This window comes from Hylobates moloch, unplaced genomic scaffold (genome assembly GCF_009828535.3).
Source record: "Hylobates moloch isolate HMO894 unplaced genomic scaffold, HMol_V3 SCAFFOLD_5, whole genome shotgun sequence".
NCBI classification, from domain to species: Eukaryota; Metazoa; Chordata; class Mammalia; order Primates; family Hylobatidae; genus Hylobates; species Hylobates moloch.
The window spans coordinates 136,715,491-136,740,835 of NW_026652280.1; the positions used below are offsets into that span (position 1 = coordinate 136,715,491).

Genomic DNA, 25,345 nt, shown 5'->3' on the forward strand with positions numbered 1-25,345 from the left:
AAAAGAAAAGAGAAAAAAAAAAAAAAGAAGAAAATGTAATGTCAGCAATATTAAAATTATGTTACCAAGTAAGGAAATTAAACAATATTCCTAGATAGGTCGACACATTTCTAGAAAAATGTATCTTTTAGAAAAGTATTTTTAGAAAATGTGTAGCTGCAAAAAGTTAACACATGCAAATAAGGGCAAGGAATCTGCCTCAAAATAATCTTAAAGTCTTGAACTTTAAAATTTATATTAATGTATCAATCATAACAATAAGGTCAAGTTATATAAATGTACATGTAACAAGAAGTCATGCTAATAAGATCATGTTATATAAAGGTACATGGAACAATTAAAACAGTGTATCCAATAGTAAAGAAATGGAGTCAACCTAAATGTCCATCAATGACAGGCTGGATAAAGGAAATGGGGTACATATACACCAAGGAGTAGTATTCCTTGATAAAAAAAAAAGAACATAAAAATTCATAGAAAAGAACAAGATCATGTGCTTTGCAGGGATTTGGATGGAGTGGGAGGCCATTATCCTTTGCAAACTAACACAGGAACAGAAAACCAAATACCACATGTTCTCACTTGTAAGTGGGAGCTAAATGATGAGAACACATGGACACATAGAGGACAATAACACACAGTGGGGCCTTTTGGAAAGTGGAGAAGGAAGAGGATCAGGAAAAATAACTAATGGGTACTAGGCTTAATGGGTGATAAAATGATCTGTATAACAAACCCCCATGACACAAGTTTACCTTTGTAATAAACCTGCACTTGTACCCTAAACTTAAAGTTGAAAAATAAATAAATAAAACAGTGTATCAAAGGCCCAAGAACATACAATTAAGTCAACTGGAACCAAATAGAGATCTCAGAAAGAGACATCTACATATATGCACTTATATCCTAGGGGTAGCACCAAAACTCTGTGGAGAAAGAATGTATTAGTTGGCAAATAGTGCTGGGAAAACTGGCTCACAATATGACCAGATTTTTAAAAATAAAAATTGGGTTAATGCTTCGTATCTCCAATTTCAAAGAGTTTAAAAACCCAAATGATAAGAGTAACCTTTGAAGTTAATAAAAGAAAATGAGAGACAATATTGTGAGCCCAGAATAGGGGAGGATTTCCGAAATGACTCAAAATGCACGGACCATAATAATAATATAAAGTGATGAGATAACTACATTAAAACTAAAGATTTTATTGTTGCTATTACTGAAAGGCACCATAGACAAAGTTATCAGGAAAGTGACACACTAGAAGAAAGTTACTCACAATGTCTAAAGACAAAGAGGAATTAATTTCTAGAATACACAAGAAACATTACAAAAATTCTCTCAAGAAGTTCTTGCAAGAAAAAGGCAAGAGACCCAACAGAAAATAAAGGGCAGGCTAAAGACATAAAAAGACAATTCATGGAAAAGGGAAATTAAATTTAGTAAATGAAGACATGTTCAGCCTCACTAGCAATCAGAAAAAGGCAAAATTAAACCATTAGGTATAATCAACATCTATCAGGTTGGCAGCAATCAGGAAATTTGTTAAAAAAAAAAAAAAAAGGCATTATGCAGTATTGGTGGAGATATAAAGTTGGCAACTATCGGTGCAGTTCCCAGTAAAATTATGTAGTTCCTAGTATGCACATATCCTATGATCCAGCAATATTGTTTGTGGTCAATATCGTTTCAAGAAATTCTCATGAAGGCCAATAAATTCCATATGCCTAGGTTGCTTAGAAAAAAATGAATACATACTACACGGAAGCCAAAAATATTCATAAAAATGTTGACCCTTTCATGCCCCTATTTGTACTGTCTCCATATTGTCTACAGTTTTAACTTAACCTTTGCTGAAAGCAGGTAAGACTACACAAACCATGATCATTTCTTTACATAGGCTAGTTTAAGAACAAGGAAAGCAGGATATACAGTGAGGGAAATGTTTTAGTGTTAGAGACTGCACAAATCTGGATCCTGAGTCCAGGCCTTAGCTTGTCTGTGTGACTTGGAGTCTGCCTGCCTCAGTTTGTTCACATAAAACAGAGTAATTGGCTGGGTATGGTGGCTCACGCCTGTAATCCCAGCACTTTGGGAGGCAGAGCAGGTAGATCACGAAGTCAGGAGATCGAGACCATCCTGGCTAACACGGTGAAACCCCATCTCTACTAAAAATACAAAAAATTAGCCAGCGTGGTGGTGGGCGCCTGTAGTCCCAGCTACTCGGGAGGCTGAGGCAGGAGAATGGCATGAACCTGGGAGGCAGAGCTTGCGGTGAGCCGAGATCGTGTCACTGCACTCCAGCCTGGGCGACAAGGCGAGACTCAGTCTCAGAAAAAAAAAAACCCAAAAAACAAAAAAACAAACAGGGTTATTACCCACTCTGCATAATAGCAGGAGGATTAGAGATAATCAATGTCTATTTGTCAGTGCCTGAAAAATATGATGTTCAATAGACAGGAAGTGATTTCTTTTAACCAAATAAAGGAACTTCATGAAATAACCCTATTAGATTTCCATGCCCTGCTCAACCTATCTTAAGCAGAATGACTTACATTCATGTCAATACAACGCACACAGAAATCAGAAAGACTAATTCAATATGAATTCACACATCAGTTTTTCCCACTGCAGAACAAGGATAAATCCTATCTCCCTTTCCTTAAACTTACCACAAATTGTAAAGGTTAAGACTGGGAAGCCTCTTTTAGCTTCTGGGAAATGAATATAGGGCTGATGGTGGTGGTGGTGGTGGCTATGGCTGTCATGATTCTGAAACTGGCCTCAGAGTCCTGACTCTACAAAAACAGGGAAGGGATATTCGCAGAAGTATTGTAGGGAAAATGCTCTTAAGAGAAATCCAGTTATCCATGACTAACTGCAAAGATCTCAAAGCTGACCATGAAAAACAATTAGCACGGAAACAAGACCAGATCCAAAATCAGGGCTTAACACATAATCCATTTAATGTACAACAAAGAGGAAAAATTCCACCTGGGAATCTTTATAATCTGATGGCTAACATATTATGCATTTTTCATCACCATTTCAGCATTTTCAGTCTGGAGCAGTTGTTTTGCTTTGGCCTCGATTCCCAACCTGTAGACTTCAGGGTACTGCAAGAGGTCTGTAGGCTGAATCCCTACCTCATACATACATGCAGTGCTATTTTACAAATACAGGAAGATGCCGAAGTCATTACTTGCAATATATACTCGGCTGAGTGATATTAAATAACTCTCATGAAACATTTGCAATTATAAGAGATACGAAGTAAAATAGTGAACCAGTTAAGATCGCTGAAATCTTTTAATATTAAATAAAAGCTTCCTGATTTTTCTAAGTGTCAGGAGCCACTGCATTATAGTTTACAATTTGACTAAGAAGGTATTTTTTACTTTATAATATACACGAAGGGAAAAAAAGTTTTGAAAAAATGAAATCTTAACTTGCATTTATCTCCACTCCTAGTCCCCTCTTGGCCATTAACTTTTCCTTGGCATTTAACATCAAAGCTAGTTACCCTTTCATTTTTAGCCTTTCTGTTGGAAGAGATACATGGCTGGTTCACAAGCCACTGCAACTCACCAACAGACAGAAAAGGCAATGCACTGCGTATTAAGGAACCATACATATATCATTTCATTCCTCCCTTATAAAAGAATGAGCTCTCGTTTCCTCTCTTTTGCTCCTCCTTTACCTTCTCCTCTCCCTGAGGGTTTTGACCACAGTTTTACAGGGGGAAAGTTATAGGCCACTACAAATATTCCAATTATTGAAGAGAAAACAAATATTTTATCCAACACTTATGAAAAATGTACTCCAAATTTTAATTTGCAGTACAACAAATTAAACCATAATTTTACAGTTTAGTTAATGGTGCAACATTAAAACTGTAACTAAAGACAGCCTCAACTTTAAGCGCTACAAAGATAAGGAAATAAACTTACTTGCATTTAAGGAATGTTACAAAAATATTTAATCTATAATTTAAAGTTACATGGGTTTGCTCACATTGTCCTGTAATGTGAACCTCTCAGTGGATTACTGTGAGCTGGAATGAAAGAGTAGGGGATGTGCACGGTGGCAGTAGTAATGGGGAGTGGAGAGTCATATATATCATTTACTAATTAATTAATTTTCTAGGATATAAACTGCCCTAGGAGTAAGCCAGAAGAGGTTTTTTAATTCTAAAATATGGTAAAATATGATCATCTGAACTCTTGGAAAGATACTTGCTCACTAAAACCTGACAAAAGGTATCTGTAAATTAAAATATACTACTAGAATTTTGGCAGAATACAAATCACACTGGTGCAAACACAGCTAAATCTAGTCACAGACACACAGGAAGTGTAAATTTCAAATATGAAAAAAAAACTGCTTTAAAAATGAAAACAAACCTTGAGCTCTGGGCAGAGCCTGAGTGAAGAGGAATAACGAAAAACCTGGAGATTTGGTAAGGCAATCCAGCTTTCTTTTGGAATGGCAAAGGACCACCTGAATCAGCACTACCACCTCTTCCTTAGGCAGCGGCTTTCCAGACTACGAAAGAGCCACGGATTACATCAGAAGACCTTGTTCAGGTCCCAACAACTCCATTTACTAATACGACCACTGACAAGTTACATCTCATCAGCCTGTTTCCTCTCTCCATAAACTGGAGAAAATGAATCCTACTTCACTACATCATTGAAAGGAGCAAGAAGAGTTTAGCTCTGTCGAAAGGAGTAAAAAAAAATACATCATATACACTGTGTAAACAGAAAATGACAATCTAAAGGCCAGTTATGATTTCTGAGTTTAAATATCACTAGAATGGAAGGAGGCTCTGTTCCTAAATGGGAGAGAGATTTGGAGGCTCACAAAAGCTGTTCTACTGTATCTTAGAGCAGAGTGGCAGATGCTAAAGAAAGTCCCCAAATAAATTAATAAACTGGGGGGCATGGAACACACATAGGTATAAAAGTAGAGGCAGTGGCTGGGTGCAGTGGCTCACTCCTGTAATCCCAGCACTTTGGGAGGCCAAGGCAGGTGGATCATGGGGTGAGGAGTTCTAGACCAGCCTGACCAACATCGATAAACCCCATCAATACTAAAAATACAAAATTAGCTGGGTGTGGTGGCGTGTGCCTGTAATCCCAGCTACTCAGGAGGCTGTAGCAGGAGAATCGCTTGAACCCGGGAGACAGAGGTTGTGGTAAGCCAAGATCGCACCATTGCACTCCAGCCAGGGCAACAAGGGCGAAACTCCTCCGTCTCAATAAATAAATAAATAAATAAATAAATAAATAAATAAATAGATGCAAAACACTATGGTTGTACAGGTCTTTCAAGAATCTCTCTTGACTGGCTGAGCGTGGTGGCCTCCCAGTATTTTGGGAGGCTGAGGTGGGCAGATCACTTGAGGTCAGGAGTTCGAGACCAGCCTGGCCAACACGGCAAAACCCTGTCTCTACTAAAAATACAAAAATTAGCTGGGTGTGGTGGCGTGCACCTGTAATCTCAGCTACTCAGGAGGCTGAGGCAGGAGAATTGCTTGAATCCAGGTGGCAGAGATTGCAGTGAGCCAAGATCGCGTCACTGCACTCCAGCCTGGGTGACAGAATGAAAATCGGTCTCAAAATAAAAAGAATTTCTCTCAATTACTTTCTCACTTTTCATGACGTACTTGGCAGGAAGAGGCATATACACAGCCATCTCACAATTAAATTCAAACTTAAGAAGTCCATGTCTATCTAGGAAGGATAAGTTTAACTGTTCAGTTTTCATAGTGCATTTTGACTACTTAATGCCATGTACTTATTGAGTACATGTTTTGTACTCAAGCTGGTAAATCTGTACCACCCTGGTAAATTTTCCTTTCAAAGCAAACTTAATTATGTAGTAAATACGTTTTATGATAAAATTTTCAGCATCAGAATGCTATAGTCAGCATCCCACGTCATGAATGTAAATTCTACACCTAACCCTGACTCCTTAGATGGCTTGGCTACCCAATAAAGTGAAAGCACGCAGTGTATGTGATACTGTGCTACAGATTCACTTTTCCTCTGTGCTACAGGGAGAGACCTTCTTTGGCAGAGTCTCACTTTCCTCCCCTCTAGTCATATGCTCACATCCCCTCCTTGGAAATAAAAATTAAGAAGATGCTACTGGCTTTAATAGGGCTCATTTAATTTGAGGCCATATAATGATCCCGTCAAACTGATTATTCTCAGCCATCCCACTCCCCTTAGTGTCCTCCCCAAGACTAGAGTTTCACCAGGTAGATAAACAGGCGGTAAAACAAGGCTAGGCTTTTACTGGGGGAAGAAGTCCATCTGAGTTAGTCTGGAGAAAGTGGACCTGCCAGGGAAATAAAGACGCAAAACGTCTGTAGCATAAAACCAGCCCTAGCGTTTTATTCTCCTTCTGTGAACATCTGAGATGGAACACGATGTGGATGTGAAATTATAATCTACCTGGTGAATTTGAGAAAAGTCACTCTGAATTTTACTTTGATGACAAATGGAATTAATAAAGGTGCCTGGCTCATATGTTAAAGTACCTTCTGTCTCAGCGAGGAAGCCTGGCTCAGAAACCACAGTGGAGTTAACAAGCCAGACACCAGACTAAACATCTCAGAACGCGCTGCTGTGCCTCATTCCTGGTCCCTACCTTTCCGGTGTGTGCCTGCATCATTAATTCCCTCCGTTTGGCATGGCCTGGCTTTCCCAAAACAGAAACCAAGGAACCAGGGTCCTCTGTTTCAGCAGCTGAAGAGCTGATTTCTGAGCATGGACACTAAGATTCTTTTCTCCTGTCCACCTTACACTTCACCCACAACTCATCTTCTTCCTCTTCCCTACGTCCCAACCCCTTACTCTCACACCACCCTGCCTCCGAGGACATTTATGTGCATGACCCTAGACCAGCAAGGGAGGAACAAAGAGCTGAAAGAGCTGCTGCTTCACGCAGCAGCAGCTGGAGGAGAGGGTGGAGAGGGCAGCTGGGGACTCTAGGAAGACTCCTAGGGCACTGGCAGCCCCAGCGCCAGCGCAGCCCGAGGCAGCCCAGCCTGGAAAGCGCCCTAGTAGAGTCCTCGCAGGCGGCCCCGCAGCGCACGCCCAGGGCCTTCCGCCGGCCCGAACCCAGGGCGGCAGCAGCCAGAGTTTGGCAGAGACCCCGGGTGAGAAGCCAGTGGCGGGGCGCGGGCAAGTGAAGCTGTAGCACAGAGCTGGAGATGCAGATCCGACACCAGCAGCGCTCCGTGCCGCGGACTTCCCGACCCCGCGCCATGGACCCAGACCCGCGCCCTGGACCCAGACCCGACCCCGCGCACCTGGACCAAGCGGCCACCCTGTTCTCTCAGGGCGCTCTCTGGGGACGCGGCTTGGGCGAGCTCCGGAGGCTGGAACCACGGCGACAGGAGACTTCACTCCTCCATCCTGAGACCCAGCAGCACGTTATAGACAGCCGTGCACTTCCTGTTTGAAAACACAGGGGAGAGAAAGAGCGAGACAGATCTGAGTGTCGGCAGCGGGGAGGAAGGAGTGCAGGGCGGCGGGGAGGCATGACCAGGGGGCCACCGCTTGCATAACTGCCATGGTGGGCACCCAGGGCTCCCCCGGCCCCGGCCGCGGCGACCCCGCCGCACCGGCTGCCCGCGTGGTGCCGAGGTGGCGCGGCCTCGGCCCGGGCCCCCCCTGCCGGTGGCCTCGCTGCCAGCCGCCCGCCCGTCCGCTCGCTCACAGCCCTTCCGTTTGCAGCTGCTGCTCGGGTTCTCCCCTCCCAACAAGTACCTAGATCAATGGACTCCACGCTTCCTCCGCCGGTGCCCAGAGTGGTCGGCCTTCTTTTTCTTCCTTTCTTCACCCTCCCAATCCCCACCCCTACTCCCAGAAAATAATCACCTCAGGGAATGTGTAAAGACAAGACTGAGCCTTTGCAGGGGAGTGGGGGCTGGATTTATGCAAATTTTTAAAGTTCATAGCCACATCCCAGTATATCCACTACAGCTCAGCAGCTGTGAGAGATTCAGGATGGGAAATTACTTGTCTTGTGCCTCGCTGGCTCAAAAGAGAAAGCGTGCACACAGCTGCCAACACAGAGCAGCCAGGAACCGCAAAACAACAGTAACAACCACAAAACTACCTAGTATCCTCGGTTCCTCCTAGGGTCTCTACTCAGATCAACCTGTCAACCTCATCCTCACAGTCTACCAACATTTACATATACCAATTCCGCATGGAGCATAATCGCATGGTGCATTCTTCCAGAAAATGATTCCGTAGTTCTCTGTGCTATGTAATCACAGAGAAGTTCATAGTCCTGGGATTACATTCATTCATTTTGTTGAACTCTGACTTAAGTGGACTTCAGTATAGTGTTAAAAAGAGTACACAGATGGCTTAAGAATCTGCTGCATGCAGAGTGTGCTGGCTATGGGGATTCTCATTTGTAACCCGCTTGCCCTTACATGCACAGTCTACCAGGTTACAAAGCACTTACAGGACTGTCTCTGACAAACGGCTCCTTTTATCATCAAGCTGTTGGCATTCATGGCTCCATACTCAAAATGGAGAATGGAATACAAACAATAATTATTCTACATATAAAGCTCAGTTTTGACTGAAGCAGAAAGGAACTGATAGATATTAAGCTCCTACTCAGTGCTAGACAACATCTCATTTTAAACCCCTCTTGGCCTTAATATTTTCCAACAGATCTGCAAAAGTCCTATTCCCAAGTGAGGAAACAGGGTCAGAGAAATTAACTAACTGTTCCCATGGCTCTGCTAGAAAGTGGTCAAATGGAGAGCTGAATACAGGTCTTTCCTGATTACAAAATCTGCACCATTTCCCCTACACTGCGAATTCCTACAATGATCACGAATTTTTTTTTTTTTTTTTTTCTGAGACAGAGTCTCGTTCTGTTGCCAGGCTGGAGTGCAGTGGCGTGATCTCAGCTCACTGCAACCTCCGCCTCTCGGGTTCAAGCGATTCTCCTGCCTCAGCCTCCCAAGAAGCTGAAACTACAGGCACACGCCACCATGCCCAGCTAATTTTTTTGTATTTTTAGTACAGATGAGGTTTCACAACGTTGGCCAGGATGGTCTCGATCTCCTGACCTCATGATCCACCTGCCTCAGCCTCCCAAAGTGCTGGGATTACAGGCATAAACCACTATGCCTGGCCAATGATCATGACTTCTAGAGAGAAAGTCCAGCACAGCAACCATCCTGTGATCCATCCCTTCATCTCTGAATGATCCTGCCACTTACCAGCTATTGCTGTTGTGCTAGGCAGTTTCTTTAACCACCTGAATAATACATACCTTAAGTTCTCGGGCAGAGGACACTGGCTTTTTCCATTATCTACTGCTGGCTGTTAGCCTTTTCAGAATTACTTGGTGGTAAAAGTTCAAAAGGTTCTAGAATGGCTACTCATATGCCAAGGCACAAAGTCTGTCCAGTTCAGAACCTAACAAACTGACTAAAATTTGCTTCCTGCATTATTTTTTATCTAACTGGGGCTCTTTAAGAAAGTGGCAAACGTTGTTCACAAAAACACACATGGTTTCAAGTTGACATTCTCTCATTTTGTTTCCTTCTGCTTTAACACTTAGTTCACAATCACCTGTCAGTAGCATGCTGCTATGAGGCTCCCGATGCAACCAAATGAAAAGGTGATTAAGAGTCTTGCGCACTCAAAAAAAGGGGAGGGGGGAATCTTGACAATGCTGAAGCCTCCAGACGATGAACTACACCTCACCCACCCTTTTCTCCCCACCTCACAGACCTGAATTGTAGCGCACCCAGATGACCATGGCCTGCAAGTACAAAGGCAGGGGCTGGCAAGAAGACTGCAAGGACCAGTGAGATGCATTCCTGTCCACCAGGCACTTGCAGTCTAATGATGGCTTCTTACTAAAAGACTTCTCAACGGATCTTAGCATCCTTTTAGGGTCTAGCTCTGTCCACCTTTTTCCTTCTCAGTCCTTTGCTTACCGTGGTCCTGGCAACTCTTCATCTCTTTTCACAAGCTTAATACTTCTTCCCAAACAGCTACCACATATTTTCCACAAAGTACTCAGTGTGGGGAGTGGGGGTGTGAAGCAGGGCATTTAGCTAGAAACTTCTCTCATTTTAAAAACCCTGTCAATTATTACCATGTTTTTAAGGACACAATTATGTTTTGAAATATCTTTTGGTATCCCTCCTTCATTTTGGTTACTCATTATCTAACAGCCCAAAGGAAAACCTCTCAAGAAAAATGTTTAAATTCTTAAGAAAAGGCAAAGGAAAACTTAAACCTGCAGAGCCTTTGTTTTTTATATTTGGGACTCATAAGATTAGACTATCTAACTTCTTAAAATCTCTCTTAGGAAAAATTCAAAGTTACTAATCGAAAAACAGTCAACAGTAGATATTTTGTCCAAGTACTATACTGAGTGATAATTTAATGATATATAGAAGAGTTTGTATGGTTTAATAGGTAACAAAATACAGAAGAGCATTTGGTGGGAGACTAACACTGGTATTCACCTAGGCTGCTATGTCCACACCCAAATGTGTAATACTCTCCCCTCTAGAGCAGTGGCCAGCTGTGGGAGAAGGGCAGCCACATTTCTCTTTCTTAGGCTCCCTATGAACCCAAACCCTCCTCCTTATCAAAAATATTTATTAACATTCACTCTGTAGGACTCCCAAAGTTTATAGTTTGGCGAATACAACATAGCCCCTGACATTTCCTAATCCTAACTACCATGAGGCCTGAACACCATCTCATACTTTCCCCTGGTCAGCTATTCGCCCGCTCCTTCTGTGTTTCGTGGAGAAGTGTTTCTTTCTCATAGCCGCTGTTATGCTTTTGTGTGTGTGTGTGCACATGTGTGTGTATATATATTAAAATCACAGCCTCATAAAAAGTACACTCTCAGGTAGGCACAAATTATGCCACAAACGATTTTGGAAAAATGTGGAAGGTTCACTTTGAAAGTCTCCATTCCCTAAGTACCATAATCCCCAGATGAAGAGAGCAACAGTGTGAAAGCCATTTTAGAAGCTCCAAATTCAGTTTCAAGAAATAGCTTTTCTGAGGACTAATGGGTGTGGAGGAGGAGATGATAAACTCATCTCTAAAAAACAATGCTGCTTATCTTTCATCTTAAGAAAGATCTTAGTTTGGTGGTTAAAAATGTTTGCCACAAGCAATTCTCTGTGTGAATATCAGGATTCTGTGATTATTACACATGGATTTTGCAAACAAAATAAAAAATGACAAGCTGTCTGGTTACCAAAGAGATGACCTCTCTGCACTATCAGCCTTCACAGCAGTGTCCCTACCTTGTCTTCACCTCCGGGGTAGCACATGCAACAGGATTTTCTGGAAAGGAGGTATCTGGCACTCACATTCACTTCCTGGCCTCTGCAAAACCTGAACCATGGCTTTCAAGGAAGCCTTTCGCAGAGCCAACTGGCTGGCCTGACTGGCATTTACCCATAGAGGGTTATTAGCCATCTTTAAGGAACCAGAGTAAGTGTCATTTCACATGACAAAATGCAGCAAGGGTCGCAAATCATCTTAAAAAAATAAATATGCCTGTAAGATAGTTTCCTGGTTTTGAGCAAGCAATAAGGAAAGCACTATTTCAAGCATCCCACAGCATGACTTAGAAGATCCAGCCACAAGGCAGAAACATAGGGCCAGGGTGGCTACAGGCCTGAGCTGGTATCTCTCTAAGCTCAGTGCTCCAATTTCCTCAGCTTCCAAACACACACAATGAACCCACACACCTTGCACAAAATTACTAACATTACATAGGACAAACCCTCACAGGCCCTGCCTCAATGAATTCTCAGAACTACCTTTGCAGGGAGGTGTCATTATTAATGTGTTACAGAAGCAGCAGCAGGGCTCACAGATGTTAAGTGATATTCTCAAAGCCTTAGGTAATGGAACGAAAACTCACCCTAGGTCTGTTCTTCCTTCTTTTAATTGAATAGAAATGAGTGGGTGCATTTTGGCTGTGGATATATTATTCTGCACTACATATGTTTTGCTCAGAAAAAAATCCCACTTTAAAAACATAACTTGTAATGTTGTCTCTCAAGTGCATCATACACCCTCATCACCTCACCAGATTTTGGTAAAGTGTAAAGGATAAACATGTATTTTGTAATAGGCCAACTGACTTTAAGCCACAGGAATATAAGTAGATATAAATTAGGTAAAATATGCCCTTGAGCTGCAGCTGGATATTATTTTATAAAATAAGAAGGCAGATCCACTGATCAAACTGTGATAAACAAAATCTTAACACATTTTTTCCAAGCTTCCTCTCTCATTCTTCAATTAGTATGCAAAAAACGCATGTAAAGTAGGACATGATGGTTGATGTACTGGGATTTACTAAGTATAATACTGTGAAAGAAGGGTAAGATACCCCAAAATTCTGACTAAATGCAAATACCTGTATAAAAGACTGTTCAAAATGTTCCCAGCACAGACTGCTAGGAATGAATAGCCTTGGGTTATTTAATGACTGTTGATTTTGATGTGTATTATGTAGATGAAATACTGTCCTATAATTCATTCTTCTTTGGAAAGCATGTTTTGTCTGTTAATCTCCTGTGGTAGTATCTGTTTCCTTATTTGAAACATTGTTTTAATTCTCTTTGGGCAATCTTATTTATCTTATTTTTATTTTTGAGACAGAGTCTCACTCTGTTGCCCGGGCTGGAGTGCAGTGGCACAGTCTCAGCTCACTGTAGCCTTGTTCTCTAGGGCCCAACCAATCCTTCCACCTTAGCCTCCCCAGTAGCTGGGACTACAGAAGCTCGCCACATCCAGCTAATTTTTCTTTTTTCCCTTTTTTTTTTTTTTTTTAAGGGACAGGGGTTTCGCCATGTTGCCCAGGCTGGTCTCAAACTCCTGGACTCAAATGATCCACCCACCTCGGTCTCCCAAAGTGCTGGGATTACAGGCGTGAGCCACCGCGCCTGGCCTGGGCAATCTTGTTTTTTAAATAACATATTAAAAAGCCCAACAATGTAAAAGGGTTGGATCCTTAAAAGTCAAATAAACATAATGTTCATTATTAAGAAGTGCTCTTAAAAATGACTTTCGGAGTTCATAAGGAATAAGTCACACACATCATATCTTGAATACAATTCTCCATTATACATTATAGTGGAGTCTACATGAAGAAAAACAATTCATGAATAATTTAAGGTTACAAAATTAGATACTTTAAATTTCATCTCCTTTCCTTTGCCTGTAGTGGAATAGCCAAGGCAAAAGGCACGAAAGAGAAACGGCATACCTGAAAACTCCAGAAACTTTATTATGAACTTTTAATAGCTTATTCATCAATTTTTAAACTAACCCTAGTTTAATAAATGCCAAGCACTTTACATGTATTAACTCAATGATTCCTGACAACAACTCTATGAGGTAGGAGTTGTCATTACCTCCATATTACAGATGAGAAAACAGACATGGACATGGAGATGTTAAGTAATTTGCCCAAAGTCACACTGCTAGTAAATACTAAAACTTCAATAGCCTGGCTGACCAGAATCTATTTTAACCAACACATTTTCTTACCCATAAGACCCAATTGGATTGAGTTTGCTTTCCCTAGTGTGAAAGTTCATGAGGTACAGTGCCATAAGTACAGCAGAAGAAAAGAAGTGCAGAGGAGTGGGGTGAGGGGCTCAGAGACTTTCCAGTTTGTAGCAAGAATGTAACCACTAGTCTAGGGGCACTAGGCTGAAAGCTTTAGGGAGTCAGGGATGCAGAGCCTGGGCCACATTGCTGAATAAATAAATATTAAAAAGGAAAAAAAGATATTTGCAGAATGAAAAAGCCAGGAGGAAGGGCTGCTTCCTCACCTTGACCAGAATCCTGGATTTCAAGGCTCCAGGATTGCCTGGCTACAGCACAACTGAATTAGCAACTGAAAGGAATGCAGTGAACCCATGTACTTTGATCTTGGTAAAGCAGTTGATACAGTGTCCTGTGAAATCAGGATCCTAAATCAACTAAAACTTGTGTGGTTCCAAGAACCACACAAGTTAAGCAGGCTAGAAAGAAAAACACTGGCCACATCTACTAATATGATGAAGAAAAAAGCCACAAGGAACGGAATTCAATCCGTATTCAAAAGTAACTTAGAAATTACTCACGCTGTTTTAATCAAATGTGCACATAACATTAATTTGGGAGGTGTGAAGAGGGCAAATGAGGGCGAGCCAATTGACTTAGTTAAATTAGCAGAGAGGTGAAGAAAAAACAGAAGTGCAGTTTCATTTTTGTGTCCCCTTTAATTTGCAGGGAGTGGCTATGGATGTCCAATGGGTAGTAACCACCTCTAGACCTAAAATGCCAAGACTGAACTAAGTAAGCAATAGCACATAGATACATGTTTAAAATGTTAAGACTTCAGGTCTGAACTTCACAGAGCAGGATTGCATTATTCCATACACTATCAGTAAAGTTCCATGGGAAATAATATTCCTTTCAGCAAGACTTCGTTAGGAAAACCCAGAGGAAAGAAGGGGCTCAAAGGCTGAGTTTAGGAAGTCAGATGAAAAAGTCAGTAGCGTATGTATAATCTGGCCCCACTACAAATATGCCGCACAGGCAGAAGGTCATGAGAATGGTTTGCAAACACATAGCAGGACGAAGAACAGCAGAGAAGGGAGAGAGAAGCAAGCTAAAACTTGAACTAACATTATTTTTTTAAGCATAAATTATAATTTCTAATTGCTTTAATGTTGAGAAATAGCTTATCCCTTGGTAGAACTATCTGTCCTCCCAGCAAAAATTGTATTTTAAATGTTAGCAGTTGATTTAGAACTCACAAATGAGAGTAAGAGAGCTCTGAAACATTTGAAAAAAAAAAAATGACCTATATTCAGGCTGGGTCCTAGGAAACGTAAAAGTGAGCATCATTTCATGCAGCTCCCAAGAGACTGAAGAACTGCACTATTAGCTCTGTAGCCAATATGCAGGAAGAGATTCTTGACCAGATATGGGTTTTAAGTATATCTTAGCAGGCTTGTTTATGGGAGGAAAGCATATGTTTCTAGAAAATAAAAGGCTCTGAAAGGAAAGAGGGTCACTGAATAATTAAAACTTTCTAATACGTCACCCTTACTACTCTCAATCATAATTTGTACGGTTATTTTTTAAGGTGAAGCCCTCAATATGTGAACAATGCAGGCAAGGAATACCTTCGGGTATCTGCAGAATTAATGACAATAATAACAGCAACAGCAGCTAACACCTGCATGTTAACTATGTGCCAGGAACTGTTCTAAGCATTTTATATAAACTATCCTCACAACTAACCCTAGGAGGTAAATATTGTTATATCTTCATTTTATAGAAAGTTAAGTAACTTTCCCATGTTTCCATGGCTAGAAAGGCAGAGTAAAAACCTAGGCAGTAGACTCCAGAGCTCATGCTCTCCAAGAGATTGTCACTGAAGACAGGTACAGCCCACAATATAATCCCATATATTCCTCTGCCTTCTAAAAGAAACAGTAACAAAAAAGGAGAAATGTAGCACAGAGACATAAGGATTAGAGCCACCCCACATTCTAGATTTGAACAGGAAATATATGTGAAAAACTTCAGCCAAATGACAATGCTCTGAGAGATTACTGTTTAATATTCACAGAGGACAAAAAGCAAACCATAGAACCTACACAGACAGATCTTCCACAAAGTTTGATGACTAGCCCCCTCCCATGGTTTAAAAAATCATCCATACAATGACAAACTCAAAATTAGCTTCAGCTCAGACCTTTCTCTAGAATGCCCCAATGCCCTCTAGAACCCTTCCCTCACCAGGCTGCCCTCAGAACCACCTGCAGAGCCTTCAAAACACACTTTCCCGGGCCCCACCCAAGATGTGAACCATTGAAATCATGGGGGTGGAGAGGTGCTCCTGGAATTTGCACATTTAGGAAACTCCCAAGTGATCCTTAGATGCAGCCTAGTTGGCGAAAGCCCATGCTACCACCAGAATTGCTGAAGGCAGAGATCAAGGCAAAATTATTTCCCTTCTCAAGAACCTTCAATGGAATAGCCTTTATTCAAAGGCAACCAAGTGAAGTCTAAATTCCTCAGCAGGACACTCTAGGCCCTCTGTAATCTGTCCCAAACTACTTCTCTGGCTTCTTTTCCTCCTCTATCCCTCACTCCACCCCAGCAGCATTCCCCAAACACATTCTATACTTCTACATCTCCATGCTTTGCTGCTCCAACGTTCCCTCAGCTTTCCCATCAGTTCTCTACCTGTCACCATCTTTGTCATCCTTCAAGGCCCTATTCAAGGTATTTTTCCTTGTGAGACCTCCCCTGATCTTTCCAGTCAAAATCAGTCTCTCCTTCTGAGCAAATGTCCAAAAAATGTAGCTCTCACAAGAATTACAACACATACTGCAAACTGTGCTGAATTATACTAAACTGTTTACATGCAGGTCTTCTCTTCAAAGCAGGGGCATATCCTACTCATCTTTCATATTGTGGATGAGAAAGAGACCTAGGTCAAAGTTTAGCTCTCTCTGCTAGTTACTAGCAGTGTATCCTTGAGTGGGTTATTTAAACACACTGAGCCTCAGTTTTGTAATCTTTGAAATGGAACACCAATGACACCAACCTTCATGGCTGATATAAGTATAAAACAGAAAAGTGGCCCACGGTGGACCACCTGAAATGCACTAACATGATAGCCGTTAATATTTAGTGCTAACTTTTGTTTCCCATCCCACTAGAGTGCATTGCAGACAAAGTAAATGCTCAAAAAGCATTTGCTTTTACTCAAAAAAAGCATTTGCTTTCAAAGTAATGATAAATGTTAAGTGATTTCTTAAAGTCCTTTCTCCTGACCCAATTTTGTTCTGTTATAAAGAACATTTCATAATATTTCTATTCCTATTCTATTTGTACTCCCCTTTCTTTCCTTCAAAAATTAATGTTCAAAATTCTAATGAACAAGCCCTGTCAGTGTCCCTCCTACTCTAGCTTGGCTGTTTGCTTTGAACTACAGTAACTGCCTGCAGCCACAGTGTCGCTGCCCAGAGAATTGCCTGCTTCACCCTTGCAACAAATAGCACTTTGTAGGCAAACTGGAAGAGAGCCCAAAGTAGGAGGGGGGAAAACCAAGGAAAAGGAATTTGGGCCAAAAACTGAGTTGACACCCACACTATCATTCACACTAGAATACAGGTAAGGAGAGAACAGGAAAGAAAAGGGGTTCAGATCAACACAAACCTTCCCCAACAACCTACCTCACCACCCACCCATGGAAAATGCATTCCAAGACTCACAAAGGACTTGCTGGTCAGCTCACTGCCTGACACACATGGCTATTGTTGTGAAAAAAATACTGTCATATATAACAGCTTCTTATCCTCACCAAACCAATCCTATTGCCGTTACTGTCCCCTCCCCCATTTACAGGAGATGAAACCTAAGGTCACGCAAGTCCACAGAAGAGACTGCTGGGACTAGAACTCAAGTCTTTTAAGCTCCAAATCCTAGGTCCTTCCCACTGCCTCCGTATAGGTTGCAAAAAGCAATTTAAAAAGTGCTCTCAGAAGCTCACCAAATCTACCAGTTGTAAAGGTAAAGGTAAAACGAGATGGGTTTTGTGCTGTTAAAAACGACTCTGGTGCCAAGGATGCGGGTTGTCACAGCAACAAGGCTCCAACTACAGCCTTTGTAATGATCAGTCCAGCGTTTTAGTATGGTGTTCCAGGAAGATCCTTTAGTCAGGTTTCTGTTCCTAGATGGAAACTGTCTCCATGATTTCATTTGTTCATTTGGTTTGGAGAGGGAGTATCAGGGAAGGAATATAATTTTATTTCTTTTTTCAACCAAACTCTGATGCTGACTTTAAGGCTGAGGTAATGTGGAAGGCAAAAGAAGTTTCTAAAGCAAATTTGTGTTCGTCATTGTTGTGAGAGAGTTCAGGGGGCAATGAAGCAGTCCTAAAAAGCACAGCTCCTGAAGCCATGGCAGCTTGGATTCAAATCACAGTTCTGCCACTTCCTGTAATGACCTTGGCTGCTCATGGTGACTGGGAGGAGCAGCCAGGCTAGAGAACCCAGCCTTGGTTTCCTCTGCTACAAAATGGGGCTGTTGTCAGAAGTAAATGAGCTAATATATGTAAAGTGCTGCAAACAGTGCCTGGTACATGGTGAAGTGTTTCCTAGTCTTATTTCCAGATTCGTCACTAGGACTGGATTCTTTTTTAAGTGTATTTTATAAGAAGGTTAAAGAAGACTTCTTGTACAACTTGTTAATGCATAATGCCCCAAATGAGCACAAAGATTATTTACAAGTTTCACTTCCTGATAGGATCTTCCAGGATTTCCATCTGTAGAGTCCCTAGAAGGCTGAGCAGTGGAATTTGAAGAATTTTTCTTCTTCCCAACAGTGCAAGAAAACCTGAACCCATTCTCTCAATACTACAAATGGTTTCCATAAGGGGGAAAAGAAATCCATAAAGATCCTTACTGCATTAAGGTAACAAATAGAAGGGAACATTTTTAAATGAATTTATTCTAAAAAGCAACCAAAGTATTAGAAATTTAAAGTTATTCCAGTCTAGAAAGACGTAGTTCAGATCACACAGGGATGATAGTCCTAGGACTGGAATAAAACCTGCAGATGGATCAAAAGACGTTGTTCCCCGCCCCCCAGAAAATGCTGTAATTCCAGGAACAAGGTACTATATACTTGGGATGATTAAGAGCAAAATGCTTTTAAAAATCCTCTCAGACTAGGATTCTGCTAGTAGCAGAAATCTGTTCAAATATTACTCTCTTCTCTTTCAAAAAGGGTGTATATACAACAAATTACACAAACAATGTTAGATTTTCCCCAGAAAAGCAAATAAAACTAAAGACAGGAGCACTATTGGGGTCACAGTAAAGGTCTGAGGTCCTGTCCTGCACCAGGATACCCAGATGGTGGAGAGGGGCTAAAACCCACTAGACAATATCCTCCCGGCAGTGTGCCCTGACAGGGCAGACGCAGCCCTGCTGACACTGCTTCACACAAAGGGACCCTGGAGGCTGGCCCTTCAAAAGCAAAACAAGCTGGTGTTCCAAACCATCTTTTTCCTAGGGACTGCTGTGTATATCCCCTCAATGTCATCGTTTGGGTGGGGGAAAAAAAACGATGCTTTGTACTCTAACATAGCCAACTTTCCCCTATGCAAACATTTTCCAGCATTCTTGGTTTACTTTTTGCTATCAGCTGTTCTCTGGACCCCTCTTCTTTATCTCACTCCCTAGTCTTCTTTCTGACATAAACTCTTTCCCTTCCTTTTCATTCCAATTCCCCTTTTGGAGAAGCCACCGTATACATTAACATGATACACTAGGAATTGCAAAATAATAGCACTCTTTACCCCCCACCAATATAGATTCTGCACTATTTCTAAATATTGACATTTTTTCTTTCTTTCTCTTTCTTCCCCATTTACCCCAAATCAATTTTAAGATATGAACAAATCTTCCCGTATCTCCTGGGGTAGATGATCTCTTTACTCAACTCCAAGTGGCTCTTACCCTTCCTTCTCTCTGCATGTCACACCTGTCCTCTCCTCTTTTATATTCATACTCTACCTATTTCTCCCTAAACCTATTCCTCCCCAGGCCAGACAACCTGTTCAAATGCAACCACTCCAGATGTAATACGCCACATTTAAAGGTCAGAAATTGTTATCATTAAAAGTACGGGGCTTGGGGTTTGCTTTGCTCTGCTTTGTGTCTGGGGTTGGGAGAGAAAAGAATGAAATCAAGTTTCAATTTATGTCAATTTAAATTAATGTTTAAAAGTGTATTGTGGGCCAGGCGTGGTGGCTCATGCCTATAATCCCAGCACTTTGGGAGGCTGAAGCAGGTGGATCACATGAGGTCAGGAGTTCGAGACCAGCCTGGCCAACATAGTGAAACCCCCGCTCTCCTAACGGAGGCAGAGTTGCAGCAAGCCAAGTCACAGATGATCCAGCCTGGGCCACAGAGTGAGATCCATCTCAAAAAAAAAAACAAACAAGTGTTTGAGACGGGAGTCTCACTCTTTAACCCAGGCTGGAGTGCAGTGGCACAATCTTGGCTCACTGCAGGCTCCGACCCCCAGGGTTCACGCCATTCTCCTGCCTCAGCCTCCTGCTTAGCTGGGACTACAGGCGCCCACCACCTCACCCGGCTAATTTTTTGTATTTTTAGTAGAGACGGGGCTTCACCGTGTTAGCCAGGATGGTCTCGATCTCCTGACCTCGTGATCCGCCCGCCTTGGCCTCCCAAAGTGCTGGGATTACAGGCTTGAGCCACCGCGCCTGGCCGTATTGTGCTTTTTATTCAAACCCTATGCTTCCATTTATCTGGCCACTAAAGGGCTATCTCTAAGGGCCTAAAGAGGCTGTTTCCAGCCCACAAAGCTATTTTGTTTGGTTACAGGAAGTTCTAAAATGTTGAATTAACCAATCTTTCAAATCAGATTTTACACAATAATCCAGATTTCTGGCTTACAGTGAAAAATCAGAAGAACTGGCAACACCGGCCCACATTCCCACGTGGCAACAATGCACTGCTCAACAGGCCCACTTCTGACGGGCCTCCCACTCCTGATGACCCCACCCTGAGGGCGAATGCCTGCTGCCACAAATCATCTCTGAGGCACACTATTTGCTCAAGACCCCCAAGCTACTGCTAGTATCCAACTCTGATTAGCACAGAAATTACAGATCTAATTTCTGCTTGGTACAGAACTTAGCAGGTGTAAATAAGTTACAAGGAAAAGAATTTAGAACAGGTGAAAGAGAAACTATTTTGGAATCGAAAAATATCTTGAGAGCTAAGTTAAAGAACAAGTGCATCTCTCTCTCTCTCTGAGTGTGTGTGTTTGTAGGAAGGGGGTGTTTTGTGCAAGACGTATAAAACTGCAGCCCAGTTCCCAAATTGTACTTTATTACTGGCTAAATGTTAAGATAAATAATTCAATAGTTAAAGTAAAACTTGAACAGAATAAATTCACTCCAGCAAAGAGATTATACTTGAGTATAATGAAGTATAATTTTCTTGTATTTAAAAAATAAAGGCACGAATGAAACAGCCTATGAATATGACGTAGATATATGGATATTTATTCATTCATTTGCTTTGAGGATATAGATTTTTTATTGAATATATTTATGGCATTTATTCAGCAAACATTTGTTATAGCAGTTTTTTCCAGCTAAGACATAACACCTTAGCAAATATTAGATATATCTTTACATGATATGTTTACGTACAGTAGTTATTGTGGCTGAGATCTAACTAGGAGGAGGGTGCTTAAGATGTACTTTACAAGTGGCATTCTATCACCAATATGGGTGACAAAAGAGAACAGGGCTAGAGAAAACACCAGAATAATTAAGTGATTTAAAGTTATCCTCTCAATTCCAGGATAAATTTTCATTCAAGTAGTTTTACCAATAGGCTGATACTTCTAAGACCAACTTAGGGTGACAAGAGCATTGGCCTGGAAGCCTAAACGCCGGGATGCCACCACGGCTCTGCTCTTCGAACACGCAGCATGAACCAGAGGAGTTATCAGGCACCTTCACACCTCAAAACCTCATTCTCTTTTTCATGTAACAGAAATATCACTAGGTATTATAAAATAAATACAAAGAAACGTGCAGAAATGAGAAAGGGTACAGTAGATAAGAGAATAGGTATATATTATAAAATATTAAAAAGTCTGGTTTAAAATATAAAAGCCTGGTATAAAATGAGTCTGGTTTCAAATTCCACCTCCGCCACGTCTATGTGACGTTGTTGCAAATTACATAACCTCTCCAGCCTTACGACCTCACCTGTAGAGTGGGAATAAGTCTATCTTTCACTAAGAATCGTTTTGAGGATTATATGAGAATGCATGTAAATTCCAGGGCATAGGTTTGGACAATCAATAAGTGCCTAATAGCTGTTATTATTAATAACTTTAGGTGTTCCATACGCTGTCCAAGTACTTCTTAACCAGCTAAGTTAAATACGAAAAGAAAAAAGCAGCCATATCTGAGAATACACTGATTTTAAAAGCCTACTCAGTAGAGTGCCATTGCAAGCATCACGGGGACCATTTTTCCAAGCATTTAAATTTTCTAATATTTCTTAAAATTGGGTTGTAAGCAATCAGTGAAGAGAATTTTGACTGACGGCATTTAATACCCAATCTGAAGAGTTCTGTCCTGTCTCTACAGCATGAGAGATTTTGAGAGACAGCTTTCTGGCAGCCAATGACCATCAGAGAAAAAGGTGTTGTCTTGTACATCCTTTCTTCTCCTTGTTCTGTAGAACTCATTGCAGTGCTGGCTATCTGTTGATGCTAAGATGTAGCAACTGGATTTATGCGTTGTTGGGGAAGTGAAGCTTTCTCTGGCAATGTTCCTATTACCAGCAAGCATAAGAGGAAAGAAAAAAAATGTTTTAAGGAAAAAAAATGCTTGTAATGGAATCTAACACCATATTTATGAGCGTTCCCCAAAAGGAGGTGTCAAGGGGTAGACACAGACATCTTGAAAACCTCAGAGGAGTGGTAGTTCCTAGACTTTTGATTTCACAGGCCAGTAAAATGTCAAAAGAAAGACTATCACAAAATTGCCAGCTTAAAACTGGATCTAGAAATGACACCAGAAAAGCATCACCATCCTTTCATAAAATGAAAAAACAAGCCAACCCTCCAGTAGGAAGGACAACCCAAGATTAAACAAAACAAAAACAAAAACAAAACAAACAAAACAAAAACCAGACTCTTGTAATTGAATAAACTTAGCACTAAAGTTGAAACAGAAAAGTTTGTTGCATTGTCTTTACTCTTCTCATTTTTTCATGGGCTGGTGAAACTGTCATCAGGGACCCACTCTGGAAATGACTGCTCAAGGATGGACTGGGAGTTGGTCCCATCATCCATCCAGCCCAGGATGCACTATCTCATGGAGGCACCAAGGGCCATGGTGGACCATGTGCTGTTCGGGTCACTATACCTTCCAAGAAGACTGACATATCCTTAAAGCTTCTCTTTTGTCTTAATAACCAATGATGGGCTTGCTGGCCACAAATGTTTCAAACCCATTTGAAGGTGTCTTCAGTCAGTACCCAGCCTTCGTGCACAACTACTAAGATGGTGGTTCTGAGCTGAGCTGCCCATTAGAATTACTTGGAGGCAGGGAGGGCTCTTTTCAAAACTAAACTCCATATCCAGAGATTCTGATTCAATAGGCATGGGGAAGGATCTGAATATATGTATTTAAAAAATATTCCCCAGACTGATTCTGATGCCAGCCAGGGTTAAGAAAAACCTTATTTTTTGGCATTCATCCTGAATTTATATCTTGTAAAGTTTTAAGGTATACCTCTTCATTCATTTCTCTGGGTGACAAATACTAATAGAGGGCCTGCCATGTGCAAGGCACTAGAAAATCAGCAGAGAACAAGAGAGATAAATCCCTACCCTCACCACACTGAAAGAGTACCGGAGCATGAAGACAAGGAGGCAATTAAAATAGCACACTCGGGCTTATTAGAATAAAGTGAACCATCAAGGCTGCCTACAGCCCTATCCTTGTGGTTTCATAGGCCTCCATGCCATCTCCTCTCAGATGACTCTTTCCAGGTGCTAGAAATCCTAATATTTTTATCAGAGAAACAGATGAGCAAGGACCCTGTCCTCACGAAGCTTACATTCTAGCAGCAATGTTCAAACATTCTAGGTATCATTACAATGGTCATTCCAGCTCTAGTGTCTTTCTGAAGGTTAAGTGCCCACGACTTTGGGGGAAAAAACACAGTCAGTAAAAACTCAATTAAGACTATATTTTCTGGGGTTTTTTTTCCCAAAATCTTTTTTTTTTTTTTTTTTTTTTTGAGACAGAGTCTCACTCTGTTGCCCAGGCTAGAGTGCAATGGCGCGATCTCAGCTCACTGCAAACTCCACCTCCCGAGTTCAACTGATTCTCCTACCTCAACTTCCCGAGTAGCTGGGATTGCAGGCACCACCACCACATCTGGCTAATTTTGTTATTTTTAGTAGAGACAGGGTTTCACCATGTTGGCCAGGCTGGTCTCGAATTCCTGACCTTAGGTGATCCGCCCACTTCGGCCTCCCAAACTTCTGGGATTACAGGCCTGAGCTACCATGCCCAGCCCCAAAATCTTTTTGATGAAGCCTGGCATTTCGTGGTTTTTGTTTTTCTGCAACAGCAAGTCAGGACAACAACACGAAGGTATTTTCAGAGCCCTTCCCTGAGTTTATCCAACAAAACACCATCCTATGAAAATTCTGTAATTTCCCCTTCACACCCAACCGCCTATTTGCCCACAAGAAACTCACCTGCAAATCTTCTGATGACTAATACATCCTAGTGTGGTTTCCCTGGAGCAAATCCCCAGTGGTTAGACATTTCATAATCCAGAAAAGCTGTCATCTGCAAACCTAGAAATTCCACTGTGTGCTCCTTCTTTTAGATCAATTATGTAAATAAGACCCGAGGGACCCCACTGTTTACACACCTCTAAGCAGAGAAGAAATCCTGATCCTTAGCCTTTATTGTGGTCTTTAAGGCAGATAGATTCTAATGCCTACTCTGTCACTACATGTGTAAACTTACGCTAATCACATCACCTCCCTGTGCCTGGATACACTCAACTATAAAATTTAAGGGTAGCCAGGCGCGGTGGTTCACGCCTGTAATCCCAGCACTTTGGGAGGCCAAGGCGGGCGGATCATGAGGTCAGGAGATTGAGATCACAGTGAAACCCAGTCTCTACTAAAAATACAAAAAATTAGCTGGGCACAGTGGCGGGCAGCTGTAGTCCCAGCTACTCGGGAGGCTGAGGCAGGAGAATGGCGTGAACCCAGGAGGTGGAGCTTGCAGTGAGCCGAGATAGTGCCACTGCACTCCAGCCTGGGCGACAGAGCGAGACTCCGTCTAAAAAAATAAAATAAAATGAAATAAAATTTAAGGGTTGATCCCTTCCAGCTATAATATTCTTCTATTCAAAATGACACAACTGCGTCCTTAATTCTAAGACTTCAACTTCGACACAGCCTTTGAAAATATAAAAGGACAGCAACACTTTGCCCCTCAAGAAATTTCAAATATTCAGAAGGCAACCCTTCTTTTCATTGGAATATCCTTCATCTCCAGAGGATATAAAGAGGCTTCCCATGAGGACTGGCAGAGAAGGGAAACCAAGTAGACTGCACCATCTGGACAGCCAACACACTAACAAAGGATTGGGGCACAATGGACATTCATCACAAAGAGGTCACACACATTTGGCCATCAG

The 25,345-nt window shown here is 41.7% G+C and overlaps 1 protein-coding gene across 3 annotated transcripts in view; it reads right to left on the minus strand.

The window, feature by feature from the left end:
• LRRC8D (leucine rich repeat containing 8 VRAC subunit D) overlaps positions 1 to 25,345 on the minus strand; it is a 116,326-nt gene that overhangs the window by 86,221 nt on the left and 4,760 nt on the right. For 2 of the 3 annotated variants that reach the window (XM_032155407.2, XM_032155408.2), the window contains exon 2: positions 7,325 to 7,469. The exons of the other annotated variant lie outside the window; for it this stretch is intronic. The gene's annotated coding sequence lies outside the window, so the exon portion shown is untranslated. The remainder of the gene's footprint in view (positions 1 to 7,324; positions 7,470 to 25,345) is intronic. 3 annotated transcript variants of the gene reach the window in all.